This window comes from Panicum virgatum, chromosome 8K (genome assembly GCF_016808335.1).
Source record: "Panicum virgatum strain AP13 chromosome 8K, P.virgatum_v5, whole genome shotgun sequence".
NCBI lineage: Eukaryota > Viridiplantae > Streptophyta > Magnoliopsida > Poales > Poaceae > Panicum > Panicum virgatum.
In genome coordinates this window covers 40,308,065-40,328,121 of record NC_053143.1, presented here as the reverse complement: position 1 = coordinate 40,328,121, position 20,057 = coordinate 40,308,065, and positions in this window count along the sequence as shown.

Here is a 20,057-nt window from a genome sequence, read left to right as displayed (position 1 = left end):
TTTAAACAGCGTCGGTTTAACCGGTGTATAGAATCTTGAAACACCCGGGAAAACCAACTCTGGACTAATGCACCGACGTTAAGTTCAAACACGTCGGTTTAACCGGTGTATTGACTTGTCCAGACTCTGCTGACTTTGTTTAACCGACGTATTGAAAAGGGAGAGCGTCGGTTAAACCGGTGTTAAAGACTTTTTCTGATTTTGCCTATTCTGATTTGAGTCTTGAATGAAATCCAAATATTCTTGAGATATAAGTTGAAAACCACTTATTTGAACTTCTAGGAACCTGAGTGACCATAGTGTGCATCCATTTTTGATTGATCATGTCCATGCTCAAGTTACTTGACCTTAACCCCTCTTAATAGTGCGACCTCTACAAAACTATAAAACCTATACTAATCTAAGTGTCCTTCTCAACCTTGTGACACTTAGTACTAGAAAGATCCTTAGTCTTGTAATAATCTTGAGTTGAATACCGAGATCGCCTTTTTGAATAATGAAATTGAGGGGCCTCTTTTGACATATGACCAAATGAGCGATAATGATCTATTAAGCTGCACATACTCATTAGTCACAATAATGGTTGTCATTAATCACCGAAACATACCTTGAGGTCCTAGATGCTTACAATCTCCTCCTTTTTGGTGATTGATGACAACACAAACATAAATAAAATGAGAGAGCGAGAAAGATAAAACAGAATAAACTCAAGCAAACTCGAAAAAGGACCAAAGAGCTCAACGGCTCAAACGAAATCCATAGATATGTCTCAAACCACAGCATACTCAAGCGACAAATGTACATATCCATGAATTAACACCAAATGTGATACAAAGCATCAAAGTCCTGATAACTACGAGCTCTCTCTAACTCTACCCTCCCCCTGACTCCAACTCCCTCTCCCCCTTTGGCATCAAAGCACCAAAAAGGCGAGCTACTGGTCCAGCTGTCGCGGTACGGCGAGGAAACGGTCCGGGTCATCGTCGTCGTCGCTGTTGTCGGACGGTGAACCCTCGGTGACGGACGGAAGCTGCTGGTCAGAACTGCCTGCTGGATCTGAACTGATTGGGGGTGTAGCTGTCGTCGAGGCTCTCGTGCTGGCACTGCTTGGAAGAGGGTCCGTAGAGGTGGTAACTGGCTCAGCAGAAGATGTGTCAACATCTGAAGTAAGTGCTGAGGCTGCCGGTTGTGTCGACTGCTGAAGCAAAGAACCCTCTCCTCCTCCCCCTGAAGGTAGTGTCTGTGGTACAACGGGGAGGGCGACTGACTGGACTGCCGAAGGAGAGTCCTGGAAGAGTGAAGTCGCTGGCAGTGGTGAGAAGAGTGGACGACCGGCAGACCCAAGTAGTGCGGACATCGAGAATGTGGTCTCCGGTGTCGTCGAGAGAGCAGGAGCTGCAGTAGTAACTGGAGGAGGAGCTGGTGTGACCGCAAGCTGAGGTGCTGCAACACCCTGAAGTCCTGGCTGCTGCGGGGCGAGTCCGGTGTGAGAGTAAAGCTGTGAGATCATCCCGAACATCACCATCATGCCATGCTGCATCTGCTGGAACTGAGCGTCTGTCCTCTGAGAGACTCTGTCAATAAGCCCGACAAAACGCTCCTCGGTCGCAGCCCGCTCTCGGGCAGCCTCCCTCTGTATAGCAGCAAGCTGAGCCTCATGGGCTCTCCTGGCCTCCTCCTGTGCAAGCCGGTCCTCTCTCTGCTGAGTCACGAGCTGCTGTAGAAGTGCGGTGAGCTCGGACGGCTGAGACACCTGGGACTCAGAGACTGTAGCAGCAGCGGCTGACTCTGGGGCTGGCTCTCTGGACCCCCCTGCCTCGTGGTCGTGACTAGCTGGGGCCGCTGCAGGGAAGTACTCGACGTCCTCGGAGGAGTCTGACTCAAGTTCAGACCAGTGTATCTCATTATCTCCTCCGGGAAGCTGGGCCTCGGCAGCTAGCAGTGCCTCATCCTCCTGTTCCACTCGGGCCTGTGCCTCTGGTGACAACTGTGCCATGGCAGCTCTCTCTGCCTGTCTGCCCCTCCTCCGGTCCTGTGGTGCTGTCGGTCGGTAAACTGGGAACCGGGGAGCCTCGTCCTGACGGTACACACTGCTGACAGGTGACTCTGCTGGTACAATCATCAAACAAATATAACTGATCCAGTGTGCATATGGGAACTGTCTCACGACCCCCATCCCGTCAGTGATCACATCCTCGATCTTAGCCAGAATAAAGTCAACAATATCGAACGGCTCGTGAGTGAGGATGTGAAGTAGTAACAGCTGCTGCAAGCCTGTAAACCCCTCTGGGTAGCCACTCCTCGGCAACAACGTCCTCCGGAGGGCCATGTGAACTGCGTACGCCTCCGGAGTTAGCAAGCTGGGCACTCTGGCATACGAAGCTAGAAATGGCTGGCGGAAGCACTGAGAGATCGCCTCGTGAGAAGGTGCAATCCCGCCAATCATCGCTCTGCGCGGAGGATCTGCGTCTCCGTATACCATCTCGTGCAGGGAGACGTCAACCAAGTCAACTCCAAGTATCCCTGCAATCGTCACCCTCGACAGACCAAAGACCTGGCCTCCAAAAACAAAGTGTACGACTGTGTTTGGAGAGCGGCGGTGCGGGATCGTGGGCGAGGGAGCGGCGGCAGTTCGAGACGGATGGACGTGGGCGAAACAGAGAAGAAAGAGAGGGTGGAGGCACGAGCAAGACACATATATGACAAGTGGGCCCCTCTAATTTCCTTAACGCCGGTTAAACCGATGATTAGGTTTATAACACCGGTCAATTGCATTGGTGCAGTTCACCCGAGACTCAGCACAAAATCCATCTGAACGCCGGTTGATCCGATGATAGGACTTTTGTATACGCCGGTTGAACGCTGATATCACCGGTTGATTTGCAGGTCAGATCTGTGTTGCGTTCACCGGTTGATCCGATGCTCCGAAATTTGTGTACGCCAGTTGAACGCCTGGTTTGACTGAGCTGAGGCTGAAACTTAGTAATGCCGGTTAAACCGATGAGTTAAAACCTTTTAAGCGTCGGTTTAACCGGTGAACCCAAAAACCTTCACTCAGCTCACACTTCTATGCTAAGTCCAATAAACTTATAAAATCCAACTAAACTCAAGTTAATGGACTTGCATAGGCGACTTTACCCCTCAAAATAAATAGGATAGCACACTAGCTTAAATAGTTTTTCTTTTTAAACACAAGGAGAAGCCGCAAAGCGAGACAAAGCGCCAAACAAAATGTATGAGCCTTGTCATAGGAATATTGAAGATAGAGATCTTCAAACTCATTATGACATGACTCACTAGGCAATAACGCAGCTAACACTTTGCTCTTTTCACTTTTCATGAATTAAGATCTTGCATATGAAACAAGTCTCATTTTCATCAAGTGATCTCCTTTGTGACCCTTACGCATGCAAAGATGGTGCAAGCTACACATATGCGAGAGAAAGGTAAACATGAAGTGCACATCTATATGACAAGGAATGCATAGCAAGAATTTAAATTCTACTTGTCAAGTTTGAACCCACGGGAAGCTTCTTCATGATGAGCCTTTCTACAAGCCTAGAGGAAAACAAGTGAACCACCACCTCTAGCTAAACCCATGCTCATCACTATCTTACCATGGTTAGACAAGTGTCCTATATGTATGCAATTATATGACATGGCAACTTACATGACGTTTGCCGCATCTAAAACATTAAGCTCATTCCTTAGCCTTACAAAAGTACTCTCGTCTAAAGGTTTTGTGAAAATATCCGCCAATTGCTCCTCGGATCTCACACCTTGAAAAGATATGTCTCCTTTGGCTTCGTGATCACGCAAGAAGTGATGGCGAATATCAATGTGCTTTGTGCGAGAGTGTTGAACCGGATTTTTGGCAATTTTTACGGCACTTTCATTGTCACAAAGGAGTGGTATCCTATCTAGTTTCACACCAAAGTCCAAAAGGGTTTGCTTCATATATAGGATTTGGGCACAACATGCACCGGCCGCTATATATTCCGCTTCCGCGGTGGACAAAGCCACGGAATTTTGCTTCTTACTCGACTAAGAAACTAGAGAACGCCCAAGCAAGTGGCAACCCCCGGAGGTACTCTTGCGATACACACAGCTTCCAGCAAAATCCGAATCCGAGTATCCCAAGAGATCTAAGCTACCGCCTTTGGGGTACCACAAGCCTATGCTAGGGGTGTGCTTGAGATACCGAAGGATCCTATTCACAGCCGAAAGGTGTGATTCCTTTGGATTTGCTTGAAAGCGGGCACACAAGCACACACTAAACATTATATCGGGCCTAGATGCGGTAAGGTAAAGCAAAGACCCTATCATAGAACGATAGAGGGATTGATCAACCGGTTTACCGTCCACATCCAAGTCGAGATGCCCATTGGTTGCCATGGGTGTCTTGATTGGCTTGCATTCATCCATCTTGAACTTCTTCAATATATCTTTAGTATATTTTTGTTGATGAATGAATGTCCCTTCCTTCATTTGCTTGACTTGAAAACCAAGGAAGAAGGTCAATTCGCCAATCATGGACATCTCGAATTCCCTAGACATCATGGTAGCAAACTCATGGCTTAGTGTATCATTAGTTGAGCCAAAGATAATATCGTCAACATAAATTTGACAAATGAAAAGATCCCCGTTGACGTCTTTTGTGAACAAAGTGGTGTCCACCCTCCCGATCTTGAAGCCTTGCATGATTAGGAAGTCACGAAGCCTCTCATACCAAGCCCTTGGAGCTTGTTTGAGCCCATAGAGTGCCTTGTTCAACCTATAAACATGGTTAGGATTCCTCGGATCTTCAAACCCGGGAGGTTGCTCAACATAAACAAGTTCGTTAATTACGCCATTTAAGAATGCACTTTTCACATCCATCTGATATAACTTAATGTTATGATGTGAAGAGTAATCAAGAAGGATACGGATAGCTTCAAGTCTTGCGACCGGAGCAAAAGTTTCACCAAAATCCAAACCTTCGACTTGAGAGAACCCTTTTGCCACAAGTCTTGCTTTGTTGCGTATCACCACCCCATGTTCATCTTGTTTGTTCCGAAAGACCCACTTAGTGCCGATGATGTTCTTATCTTTTGGAGGAGCTTCGAGAACCCAAACTTCATTGCGGGTGAAGTTGTTTAATTCTTCTTGCATGGCCATCACCCAATCCGAGTCCTCAAGCGCTTCCTCTATGCTAGTGGGTTCGAAACAAGAAACAAATAAGTAATATTCGCAAAATGAAGCATGCTTAGAGCGAGTTCTCACTCCCTTGGAAGGACTACCAATGATTTGATCCATTGGATGATCCTTGGAGATGCGACCGTGCTTCACTAGCAGTTCATGCGTGGATGTTTGTTGGGGTGGATCATGGGTGACTTGTGCTTGTGGTGGAACATTTTGCTCTTCTTGTTCTTGGACTTGGGGTGTTGGCGTTGGCACATTTTCTTGAGGTTGTGGATCATCTTTTTCTTGATCTTCATCCACTTAGGGTGCCATGGAGGTGCTTGGTGTAGACGAGGAAGGTCCTCCCCCTTGATCATTGCCTTCATGCACCTCTTCCGGCTTGATATCCCCAATGGACATATTTTTCAAAGCTTCATCAATCTCATCATCACCTACATTGTCATAGCCAACAACCTCCTCTTGGGAGCCATTAGATTCATCAAACTCCACATCACATGTTTCTTCAACTAACCCGGAGGTTTGATTGAATACTCTATATGCTTTGGAGTTTGATGCATAACCAAGAAAGAAACCTTCATCACATCTACTCTCAAACTTACCGAGCCTTTTCTTCTTATAGATGAAGCATTTGCAACCAAAGACTCGAAAGTAGGATATATTTGGTTTCCTCCTGGTGATGAGCTCATATGGAGTTTTCTTGAGGAGTCGGTGAGGATACACTCGGTTGGATGCATGACACGCCATGTTGATTGCTTCCGCCCAAAACTTCTCGGATGTGCCATAATCATCCAACATTGCTCTTGCTAGGGTGATGAGTGTCTTGTTCTTTCTTTCCACCACTCCATTTTGTTGTGGCGTGTAGGTGGCGGAAAACTCATGCTTGACACCCTCTTCATCGCACCATTCTTCAATTCTCATATTCCTAAACTCGGTGATGTTGTCACTCTGGATCTTCATAATTGGGGAGTTGTACTCCCTTTGAGCTCTTCTTGCAAATGTCTTGAAGAGTTCCGGAGTTTCACCTTTATCGCCTAGAAACATAACCCAAGTGTAACGTGAAAAATCATCAACAATTACTAGGCAATAGAGGTTACCACCAATGCTCTTGTATGTAGTTGGACCAAAGAGATCCATGTGAAGTAGCTCGAGCGGCTTGGAGGTAGACAACATCGTCTTGATGGGATGATGTGTTGCAACTTGCTTCCCGGCTTGACATGCTTTGCATAATTTGTTCTTGTCAAAGGTAACGTCCTTCAAGCCGGTGATCATCCCTCTCTTGTGGGCCTTCTTGAGGTTGCTCATGCCAATATGAGCAATTCTTCTATGCCAAAGCCACCCAAGAGACGACTTGGTGAAGAGGCATGTCATGGTGCTTGTTTGTTTTGAAGAGAAATCCACCAAGTAAATGTTGCCATGCCTAAAACCCATGAATACCAATGACTTGTCTTTTTCATGAGTTACTACAACACCATTCTTGTCAAAGGTACACGTTAGTCCAAGATCACATAATTGAGCAATAGAAATGAGATTAAAACTAAGTGCTTCTACAAACAAGACATTAGAAATAGATAAATCTTTAGAAATTGCTATTCTACCCAAACCTAAAACTTTTTCCCTTGAATTATCACCATAGGTGACATGTTCATGATCTCCGGGGTCTTCAAGAGTGGTGAACATGCTATCATTGCCGGTCATGTGTTGAGAGCAACCGCTATCAAGTACGCAATATTTTCCACCGGCTTTGTAGTTCACCTACACACATGAGAATTCACTTTTGAGTTTTAGGAACCCAAACAAGCTTTGGGCCTTGCACATGTGTGACAAGAGCTTTTGGGACCCAAAGTTGCTTGGGGAGCTTCTTCTTTGACTCCTTAGTGAGTTTGCCAATGAATTTGGCCTTCACCTTGCCCTTCACTTTACTCAAGAGAAAATGGTTATTTTGAAACATTGATGAGTAATTCTTGGGTAAATTAGGAAGAGGACGTGATGGTAAAGTGCACTCCCTAGTGTGGTGACCGGTGACTTGGCAATGTTGGCAATATGAACCAACTTCCTTGATGAAGCTAGTTTTGATCTCCGGAGAAGGAGTAGTAGCTATGTTTGGCTCCGAAAATGAACCAAGACCTCTCTTGCCATAGTCACGGGCATTGTTGAAGAGAATCTCCTTGTGGATGTATTCTCCTCTTGAGAGCTTCTCCACACTACTCTTGAGGCTTGCCACTTGATCCATCAATTCCTTTTCCCTAGAAGGTGCAAGCTCGGGCAAAGCATTAGTGGCATTTGCATTAATGAGTAGGTCATCACATGAAGTATAAGCATTGACCTTTTCAATAGTTTCATTGACAAAGTTCTCAAGACTTGGGTCAATTGCTTCATATGCAAATTCAAGTTCTTGATATTTGTGAGCCAACTCCCTATGCTCTTGTTTAAGCTTTTTGTGGCTTTCTTCAACTTGCTTAGCAAGTACAATTGACTCATTGTGCTTTTTGAGCAAGTCATTGTACTTATCAAGCAAATCGGAGTGGGCAAGCTCTAACTTGGCATGAGTGCTCTCAAGAACCTTGACTTTGCCCTTTTCCCTCTTGATAACGGATGTATACTCATTAATGAGGTTAGCAAACTCATTAGGGTCAAGCTTATCATCACTATCATCTTCACTCTCACATACCTTAGAGTTACCTTTGGCCATGAGGCACATTGGAGGTGGAGGTAGCGATGATTCTTCATTGGTGAGGGCAATGGTGACGATATCTTCTTCCTCATCACTTGACTCATCGCTTGATGAGACATCGGTCACCCACTCTTGTTTTTCTACCAAGAAGCTTCTCTTGGTGTTGCCCTTTTTCTTTGGGAAGAGCTTGGTCTTCTTGTCATGGCTCTTCTTCTTCCCAAATTTCTTGTTTTTGTTTTTCTTCTCATCTTCATCATCATCGCTTGAATCATGGCGATGCTTGCTCTTGTTATCCTTGTCTCTTTTGTCCGGCTTGGGGCAATTTGGATGGATGTGACCTTTTTCTCCACAATTGTAGCAAATTTTGTTCTTGACATCCATTGGCCGGAACATTCTTCTTTTAGAGTCAAAGTTAAAACCCTTCTTATTGATCTTGTCATTTAAGCGTGTGAACTTTCTCATCATGAGAGCAAGTTCTCCATCCTCTTCAACATCGGATGAGCTTTCATGATGATCATCTTCTTCATTGCTTGAGCTTGATTCTTGCTTGATCATCTTGAGCTTGCGGGATTTGTTTGCCTTGGTCTTTAGAGCAATTGATTTGCTTGAAGTTGGCTCTTCGGACATACCAAGGATACCCATTTCATGAGCGCGAATTTCGCCCACAAGTTCTCCCACTTCCATTGTGTCAAGATTCTCCTTTTGAAGCATAGCATTGATGATGTTGTATTTGGGCTTCGGGAGGAGCATGAGAATCTTGCGATTGATGGAGCCACTGTCAATTTTGGATATTTCAAGTGCATTAATGTCCTTGACAATGACATTCAAGCGAGAATACATATCATTGCAATTTTCATGAGCTAGCATTTTAAAAGAATCATACTTAGCTCTAAACAAGTGATATTTTTGCTCACGAACTTTTATAGAGCCTTCATGAATTTCAACTAGCTCTTTCCAAATATCACTTGCTAAGTCCATGCCATTTACTCTAGCAAAGACTTCCTCACTAATGGCTTCGAAAATTGCATTTCTAGCCTTTGCATTCCATTTTAATTGCTCCATGGTGGGAGTTCCGGTGAACCCGGTCTTAGTTGCCAACCACACTTCGGGGGCAATCGCATCAAGGTATGCGGCCATGCGAACTTTCCAATAGGCAAAGTTCTTGCCCTCGAAGTGAGGCGGCGAACCACCCATCTTGGCCATAGCTCTAGGCGGTGAAGCCTAATGATCCAAATGAGCAACGAGGCTCTGATACGAATTGAAAGGATCGATGGACCAAGAGGGGGGGTGAATTGGGCCTTTTTCAATTTCTAAAACACAATAAAGCAACCTTAACCTATGCAATGCTAGTAAGGCACCAATTCACCAACCGGATAACTAAGCTACCTACACAAGCTATGAGAGATAAAACGAGAAGTAAAGCCTAGCAAGGTAGAGCTAAGTTATGATCTCTAAGTCAAGCACATGAATAAATTGCATGAAAAAAAATGCTTGAATAAAGAGAGTGGACAAGAGACAACCGGATTTTTTCCCGTGGTATCGATGTGTTGGCACACACCCCTAATCCACGTTGTGACACTCACAAAGAGTCTTGTCACCTCCCAAGTCACCGAGACGAGGGCGCTCACTAAGAGTCTCCGTTCACCATCCCGGCGTGGTGGAGATCAAGCCACGTACAATCTTCTTCTCCGGGCTCCCACAATCCTTGGCAAGCTCCGCGAGAAACACCTCGATCACCAAGATCGCCTAGGTGATGCCAATCACCAAGAGTAACAAGCTAGGGCCTTCACTTGAGCAAGAACCGATCACCAAGAACGGATGCAAACAAGCTTCTCTCTACTCAAGTCCTTAGTCTTGCTTCTTGATTGATTGAATGATCACTTTAATGGAAGATGAAGCTCAAGGTGGCTCTTGACTATAGTATGAGTGTATGGATGTTGCCTGGTGTCAAGAGTGTGCAAAATGACCCATTGGAGGAGTATATATAGGCAGCTCACACGAATAGAGCCGTTGGAGAAAAGCTGCCAGAAAACTGCGTAGCGCCGGTTAATCCGACGTACCTCCAATAGTCAGCGTCAGTTTAACCGATGAATGTAAACTGCCCATTCTGAAAACTAGCCGTTACAACTTGGGCAGATTAACCGACGTATCATCGGTTTAACCGTTGAGTGTAGTTGTCCACTGATCAACTGAAAAACTAAGTCTCTGGACAACTGCACCGATGTTAACTCAAACCTATCGTCGGTTTAACCAGTGAGTACAACTTCTAAAATCCTTGGAAAAACCATCTCACTGGTCAATTGCACCGACGTCTCAATTTAAACAGCGTCGGTTTAACCGGTGTATAGAACCTTGAAACACCCGGGAAAACCAACTCTGGACTAATGCACCGACGTTAAGTTCAAACACGTCGGTTTAACCGGTGTATTGACTTGTCCAGACTCTGCTGACTTCGTTTAACCGACGTATAGAAAAGGGAGAGCGTTGGTTAAACCGGTGTTAAAGACTTTTTCTGATTTTGCCTTTTCTGATTTGAGTCTTGAATGAAATCCAAATATTCTTGAGATATAAGTTGAAAACCACTTATTTGAACTTCTAGGAACCTGAGTGACCATAGTGTGCATCCATTTTTGATTGATCATGTCCATGCTCAAGTTACTTGACCTTAACCCCTCTTAATAGTGCGACCTCTACAAAACTATAAAACCTATACTAATCTAAGTGTCCTTCTCAACCTTGTGACACTTAGTACTAGAAAGATCCTTAGTCTTGTAATAATCTTGAGTTGAATACCGAGATCGCCTTTTTGAATAATGAAATTGAGGGGCCTCTTTTGACATATGACCAAATGAGCGATAATGATCTATTAAGCTGCACATACTCATTAGTCACAATAATGGTTGTCATTAATCACCGAAACATACCTTGAGGGCCTAGATGCTTACAGGGAGGCCTTGGAGAAGATCAAAATCAAGCCTGAATCGGTGCTCTGATAATTTCTGTGATTTTATGTCGGGCCAAAGTGTGCTTGTAACCTGCATATTAGTTTGAAAACACAACTTGCATATTCTAAAAGGTGAAGTGTGGTTTAGGGACTTTATTGAATAAGGATGCGTGTAAGAAATGCAAACTCTCATGATTTTCTGATCAAGTTGACGCCTGGAAATGATCATTAGTGAGCGTCAACAAAGATGAAGGCAGGGCTGGTTTTGTAAATTTCCAAAGTTCTAGGGGTCTAACTGTAAAGTAAAATTTCCTGTTGATCTAGGGCTCAAATGAAAAAGTGTTCAACATGAAAGTTGTGTAACTTTTTAAGATCTATAACTTTCCTGTTGTGCAAATTTTCACTAGATCAAAGGATTTTGAAATATTTTTAAATCCATCAAATCTTTTAAAATGCAAAAGAACACAACTTATTTTTAAAATTGCAAGGGTAGCCTTATGCATAAATAAATATTTTTATGAGGGTAAAAGTGAAAAACAAAATATGCATTTTAACCCCTCATAAATTTTGAAATTTTGCCTTTTGCAAACTATTTTGTAAAAAGGTCTTTGCATTTTTCCAAAATAACAAAAATACCCTTGCTCTGGAATTCGTGGTTTAAATTTTTAAATAAACTCAAAAATTTTATTTTTAACCCCTAAAACCTGGATTGTCACAGTTTTTCATGATTCAAGAATTGAGAACCATATTGTTTCAATTGTGCAGCTTGGGCATCATGGGCCACTGGATTGTATTTTGCATATGTCCTCAGGATGGAAAGTGTGTTATATTCGACTCCTTGCGCAAGATGAACGAGGGATACAAGGATTTAGAATTCTGTCTACGATAGTAAGTGACGGCACATTCATTTATGCACTCAAAGTATGTATCAAATCTGTTGTTGACACTAATGGTTGGCGTGTACAGCACTTACAAGAAATACATGGAAGACCCAGATTGCTATGATTGAAGGTCCGAGTCTAAAAAAAGAAATATGGCACAAAATTGCGCGTGAGGTGAGACTTCCCGGTACGTATGGAGAATCGTATGTGCTACTATACATCGTGCATGCTATCTATATGTGTTCTAGTGACTATATGTTACATGCATGCAGTGCGCTAAGCAACCTGAAGGCAGTGTCTTGTGTGGATACTATGCTTGCACGTACCTCAGGGCCTGCGAAGCTTACAGCCGAAGCTGGCGGCAGCTCAAAAATTCTTTAGGATGGTGGAAAAGGACAAGGGTGGACAATACAGCCATCACTCAAATAGTATTCGACATCTGTAAGGTTGTCACCGACGAATGCTGTTATGTCGATGGAAAATTCTTCAATGCCGAGAGCGAGCTAGCCACAGAGGAGAAGTACGTGAAGCTACACAATTGGAGAACCGATCTTGACATGAACAACTACAAGTTGCCGGACCTCTTCGATTAGTTGATTTGATGCGATAATTTTTTGAACTGAATGTGCGATACATGCATAAATGTAATTAATTAATATATTAACTCAGTGTGCGATATCATTGGATGTAATATATTTGTGTTTATATATATGTGTTTATCCTCCATACATGTGTTTTCATATTTGTACGTGCTTTCAAATTCATTTTCAGATTCAAATTTGAAATGAATTAAGCTTTTTTTTTTAATTTTCTAAAATCTTATCTGAGGCGGGCGCGTAACGTCAGACTGCCTTGGTTAATATGTATTAACCGAGGCGATTACATTACAGAAACTGCCTCGATTAATACGGTTTACCGAGGTGGTAGGCCACCATTAACCGAGGCCTTACGACCGAGGCGGTTGAAATGCCCGCCTCGGTAAACCGGATTTGCCCGTCTCGGTTAAAGATAGTGTAGTAGTGCCTTTTACTTCAGGCTAACGGGTTCCCCTAGACCAATACCAGATGCTCCGAAAATTTCACTCTGTTAGATACCCGAACGTGGAGGATTACTAGGGCACGGACAGGGCTGTCACCACCTGTTGGCTACCTCTACAAACCGTGGAGTATAAAACAATTAAGTGGTAAAGTCTAGTCTAGACACCACGTCTACACTATACCGTACTGATCCTAACTCTGGCCAAGATTATCTGTCAATATCAGGAGTCCTGAGCTAGGATCATTGGCTACCAATAAGCAAACACTCAATCCAGTAAAAGGTAGGAAACTAGTACTTGCACTAGAACTCTATTTCTGAAATAACAAAGAAAGTCACGAACACTTACTATGACCGATAAGCATCTGTCGAGGTACAAGCGGAGAAGAGTGCCGACAAGCCCAGCACTTCCCCGACTCCACCCCACTTTCTCCCTACTCCCCTACACTCCTAGATTGCCTAATGCATCTAGGATGAAGAATCACAAGCTCCAAATGAAAGAGGAAGAAGTGAAGCTCCAAGGTGAGGTGTGTTCCAATTCTCACCCCCTCCCCTCATATTTATAGGAGGGTGCCACAGCTGAGCCTCCTCAAATCGACATAAGCAACCACTCATGGAGTGACACGTGGAAGATTGAGGCGGTGGTGCCCACTGGGCCGTCGGCCGACCAAGGTGGTCGGCCAGCCTGGCCCAGCTGTCAACCGCCCCATCTTGTCCTGACATGTCGTGTATTGGGACCACATGTCATTTATAGGTGCAAGCCCGTTGTCCTAAGTCAGTTTCTTGCTCTGGTGGGCCATTTGATCCATGTGATGACACGTGTCGCGCTCTGATTCGCTGGAACTTCGTGCCTTGGATTACTCCTCACCATCTAGCTGCAATTCTAGCTAAAAATCACCTGCACACAATCTCAAACCAACATCTGTGGAATTTGTTAATAATTAGTCATATGTTAGCATTTATTCCATGATATGCTTGGTTTTTGTGCAGAAGTTAACGGTCAAATTAGGTCTAAGTAGACCGTCAACACTCTCATCGGACGTCTGGGCCCAAGCACGTCCTATTTTCTTATTTAGAATATTTTGCTCTAAATAATTAATTTATTTTTTAATTTATTATTATGTGCAACAGGCACACGCACGCAAGGAGTTGTACCTTATCTTCTCTTTATTTTATTATTTATTCATTTTCTTTCTATTTTTCTTATTATTTCTAATACTCCAGTAAATATTTGTTCACTACTATATAATCTATCTTGTTTATTCTTATTTTATTCCCTTTTTCTTTCTTTTATAGACCAAGTGTGTTTGTTTTAAAGATACTAATATTTGATTTATTTTTCTAACTGGATTCCCCCCTTATCTAATGTGTTTTCTTTTATTCTTTAATTTTTATTCCACCTTTTATATCTATTCTTTCCATACCTAACCTCTTCTTTATATTTTTTTATACCTTCTCTTACTTCTTATTGTTCAATTTGTCCAATTATTTTTTTAGTACATAGTAATATTCTGTTCCGTGTCCATAATATAATTGTTTGAGCTCAATAATCTATTTGTTCGCTTTGTAGATTAAATTGTTCGCTAATAAGAATATTTTTTTACTCCGTAGCTGCATTTTTTCTTCATGTAAAATTATTTTTTTTGCGTGTAATTAATTTGTTCGTAATGTAAATTATTTGTTTGCATTGTAGATTAAATTGTTCCGTAACATTGATCCATTTGTTCGCGATATTTATTTTCCATTATTTTTCCTATATACAATCTAATATTTTTGATTTTTAATATTTTGTTTGTAGTACATTATTATTTGTTCATTATGTTTAATTTTTTGTTCGTAATAAATAATCATTTGTTTATGTCGTTAAAACAATTGTTCCTAGTAGCCGAAAAATAAATATTTAGTATTAAAAAATATTTTATAAAATATCGTGTAAGTATAGATAAGTGTGGTCTTGTTTTGAAGATCTTGTCATAAAAAAGATAATGGTGCAATCATAATTTAATTTGGATGCACAGTTTAAGATTTATAGACTTTTTTAGTATGAACTCCCCTTGGACGTAGGTGATATGATCAATTTGTCTTTACCTGCATGCATACATTTGTTATTTAAAGTACTAACGGGTCTGAACATATGTTAAGAACAGCCAAGGGAAAAGCAATATGCTTCAAAATCGGACTACTGGTTGATGAGTCAAAATCGGAATCGCTAAAGTGTGGGAAAAAAATGGAAATGCGTTAACGCGTGGAAACAGTCCAACAAATCGCAGTAACGAGTCTAAGATTTGGCCCAACAGCACGTGCGCTCTCTCGGGTCTCTCGAAGGTGTTTCTTGGTGTCACTTCAGGTGACCATTACAAGAACCATCACCTGAAGGGCATTAGATGGGCTGTTGTCAACCCAATTACAGAACTATTTCCGTTAAATGGGCTGTTCTCAGCCCAATTACAGAACTGTTTCCACGGGTAACACGGTGTGATGATTTCAACTAAAGTAGACAGCTGAGACGATATCACCCACATGCATGCAAATTCCAAACTAAAAAAACTATAAATATTAAACCAATCATCCAAATTAAATTTGAACTGCATTATTATGTTTTTTAGAATAAGATCTTCAAAATAAGATCGCACTTGCCTATGTTTGCACGACATTTTTAGAAAATATTTTTTAAATATTAAATTATTAATTTCAGCTACTAAGAACAAAAACAACATGAACAAATAATAATGTACAATGAACAAATATTAAACATCACGAACTTTTGATTGTATAGGATAAATAATAAAAATAAATATTGCGAACAAATAAATCAACATAGGCCAACAATTTAATCTACCAAGCCAACAAATAATTTGACATTTCAAAAAAATTAGTTACATGCAGATAAATAATTCTACATGAAGAATAAATGCATCTACATTGCAAAAAAGCTATTCTTATAAGTTTACATACACGTGCTAACACAAATTTGTTCTTCGCTTATGCCTATATGAATTCCATAAGTATATAAAAAAATTATTGGATAACTCTGCATCACTGCATGACATGTCCGCAACTTACATAAATTCAACAACATGATTAACAAGTTAGTTAAATAAAACATAAAAGAAATAATAAAAAGCAAGGAAAAAATTGAGAATTTGTACAACTGAAAGGAAGAGAAAACAAGAATAAAAAATAAAGAAAAAGAACATTGAATAGCCAACGAATGAATCTACCTGTTATAAGAATTATACTTAGTCACAAATATACTAAGTGTTGTAGTGATAAAAAATATATAATTTTTATATTAAAAATTAAGAAAGAAGGTAATAGAAAAGAAAATAATTTATAAATTTAGAATATATCGTATGAACTCATAAAATAAATTAGAATACAAGGTAACCTACCACATGAAGAAAAGAAATAGAAAATGTAACTAGGAAAAGCCACCGTAAAATACAAGGAAATTGAAAAAAAGGGAAAATAGAAATAAAAGAAAAAATATGTTAAAAGTGAGAAGTAAAAAATAAGTAAACAAGACAAAAGATAAAATATAAATAAAATAGAAAAATAGGTTTAAGGTTTAGAAACATAAAAATAAAAGGAAAGCGACAAAAGGAATAAAAGAAAGTAGTAAAATGAAACAAGTAACGGACAAAAAACGAACAGAGTGGATATAGAGAAGAAAACAAATAAAAAAAAGAACAAACCTCGAGACCTGGTCACGGCAGGCTATCCTAAGAGCTTCGTCATGCGTGGATCAAATCTTGAGCTGACAAGTAGGTTGGGCGGCACAAATATAAGAAAATTGGAGATCGGGCCGAATTCATATCTCAGCCCACACATGGAATAAACAGATCAGAATATGATGTATTGTGCCGAATTTACGCCACCAACCCAAGCGGGATTCTTTCAGGCGATGGATGCGAATTTTGTAGTACGGATGATGTATCCCATCCATCACCTGAAGGATCGCACCCCAGTTGGTGGGCTGTTCCATTAATTTAATTGGCCCAATAACAGTTACTATGGCTTTTGAGGCTGCCGATCGCGCGGTGGGTACCTGATGTGCATGATGTGCATGCTTGCAGCAGACTAGATAGTGTCCTTTATTTTTTTTCCTATAGGAAGACACCACGTGGCCTTTACATGACACCATGCGAAGCAATAAATGACCCAGCCACCTTTTTCTTGTCGTGTGTTTTATTTCCCTATTTCCCTATTCTTTTTGTTTTCTTTTTTTCTAGGTCTATCATTTCACAATAGAAAAATATTTCATCATTTCATTTTGTTCTTTCTATTTCTATCGTTTCCTATTTTAATCATTATATTCATATTTTCTTTTTGTATTTATTATTTTTTCTTAAAATTACTATTTTTTACCTACACATTCTTTCATACTTTTTCTTTTATTATTCTGTCTTCTCGCTTTTAACATATTTTTCCTTCTGCTTCTTTTTCCCTTTTCATTTTCATTTACCTTCCTTGTATGACTTTTCTTAATTATTTTTCTATTTCTTTTCTTCGTACGGTTGGTTACTTTTATATTCTAATTTGTTCTGTGACTTTATACAATTGATTTTAAATTTATAAATTCTTTTATTTTCTAATTTTTAATATAAAATTTTTATATTTTATCACTTCAAGACTTACTATATTTGTTACTACTTAGTATATTTCTTTTCACATGCGGATTCATTCATTTGCGATCCAAATATGATGAGACATAATATAATTTTTCATGTTTTTCTTTATTCTCATTTTCTCTTACTTTCAGTGATACTAATTTTTCACTTTTTTCCTCCCTTTCTATTTTTTGTTTCATGTTTTGATTAACAAACTTGTTAATCATATTGTAGCATTTATGTAAGTTGTATACAGTGTTGTGTAGAGTTTTTTAATAAGTTATTTTTTATGTACTTATGCAATTCATATAGGCAGGAGCAAAAAATGAGCAATTCATATAGACTTTTTTTTATGGAGAACAAAGTTTGGTGCACAGATATTCGTTGGCCAATCTGAAACAATCCTTTTCTGTACATAAATCAATCAGCTGTATGAGGGCCACAAGAACATGGAGTACAAACGGGATTAGTTTGCTTTCGATCATAAATACTCATATATTTACAACATCGATGAATGAATGGAGCATATGCTTGCAGTATTTGTGTTTTGGTGACTCCTTTTTTAGAAAAAATGAAGAACGATGGTAGCTACCTGGTAATATATGTCTCTAATCGGCTACTGACGTATTCATAGATACGGCTGAGAAACCATCGAACGCCATCAACTTTTCAATTTAAATTAGTTTCCAGCTGGTACTAATTATTTCGCAACATGGAACCTCCATCGCACATCCCTGATTAAACACGTCTCCATGAATTTTCCCCAATAAAAAAAGAACCCCACACCCAGACTTACGTGGTCAAACCTGACAGGTGGACAGAGGAAAAAGTTGGAGCCAGCGGCGCAGGCGCGAGGTGGGTGTGCTCGGGTACTGATTATTATTCACTACCCAGGGTATCCATTAGCGGAGTTCTATACATATATACATACATTATAGCATATTCTATTATTTCACAATTTGATATCTTAAAATAGTTAAAACTGGAGATTTGACAACTACTCTTATTCAAAGGAAACGTTTATGGTATATGATAAGATTGGATATAATTATCTCCCTAAAAAATTTTGCAAATCATTATTCTTAAATTAGTTCATTGTTTTAAATTAATGAATATGCTGGTTATTAGCTGATACTAGTAAAAGTGATGGAAAATTATATTATATCAATATACACATATACATATGGAGATAGGCTCAGAGCCTCAGACATACCTCTTGTCTTGAAGAAAGGCTCTTGCTTCATTGATAAGTTGCTGTATGTCAGAGGTTCCTACATTTTTATCATGGCCTAGTTGACGGAGCAATTTATTTGGTGGTTATAATATCTCGCCAAGAAATAACATTTTTTTGGCTGTTTATTTGCACCGCCAAGTAAAATATAGTTTTCTTGGCGGTTGTATTTTGGCCGCCAAGAAAACATCTGGCCGCCAAGATAAATCTAGATACATGGCAGAAGTCCTATGTATCTCAGAAAAAAAAATCAAAACCGTGGAATGGGTACGAGACAACTAACTGACATTACTTGGTCTGTTTCTTTCTCCCGTGCACGGACTTGAGAAGTTCAGTCAGCACGGAAGGGCAGCTTGCTTCCAGGTGCCTATACCCCTCTGTCGCCAACACGGCATGGAGATTCTCAGGCGTTTCAACGATGAAGTCGATGCACTTGCCCTTGAGCCGACGATAGCCGTGCTGCTCGGCCAACGCTAGGGTTTCTGCCGCCATGTCGACGATGATGGCGCCAGATTCCAGCCTGCGTCTGCACAACCGCTTCAGCCTGTCCAGCTCGTACCTGTGAGCCGCCACGAGAAGACGGTGAGCCAGCATCGCCACCGCCTCCTCCACCGCCGCCGCCGGCGACCGCTGCTGGTCGAATTCGGGCACCGTGCCGGTGTAGATGAAGTGAATCATGGCCTTGAAGGATGTCGCATCCATGTCCGTGACCGTGACCTCAACTGAGGATGTCATCTTCTTTCCTCCCCTGCGGCCGATGAGCTGGCGCAAGAACACGGCAGACTTTCCGGCCAGCACGTACCTGTGCGCCCGGATGGACTCGCCGCCGACGAGGAAGGTGACGTCTGCCCCCGCCCCGTCGCTGCCCGTCCCACACAGGTCCCCGCGGCACAGGCGCAGCGCCTTCCCGTGCTTGATCCCGTTCTCCACCTCGACGAACAGCAGTATCCCCACTGTCGCGGCCGCCCTCGCCACCCACTCCTTATTGTGATGCGCCGGCGGCGCGAAGTCCCCAGCGGACCTCGTCGGCCACGAGTCCGCACTGAGAAGCAAGCAGGACCAGTACCTCCACCCGAGGTCCGGCGACGTGCTGTACCTCGTGATCGTCCCGCTCTCCGCCGCGGTGCCGGGGCGCATCAGGCCGGCCACGACGGCCGCCACGTCCAGGAACCGCGTGGCCTCGTGCACCATCACGTGGAGCACCGCGAGCGCGTCCTTGGCAAGCCGCCGCTCCGCGGCCCCGCCGGAGCCGGTGCGCGCGGCGAGCGCGTCCACGGCCTCCGCCATCCGCCGCCGCCCGAGCGCCACGTTGGCCACCTCGCGCACGCCGCCGACGAGGTGGCGGTACGTGCCGCGGAAGCCCAGGGGCGCGGCGCCCGGCATGAGGCCGCGGCAGCGGCTCTGGAACGTCCCGTGGCTGAGCTCCCACCACGTGCCGTCGGCGCTCTGGAATCCCGCCAGATAGAGGTTGTCGGCGCGGGTGGCGAGCGTGAGCGCGCTCGCC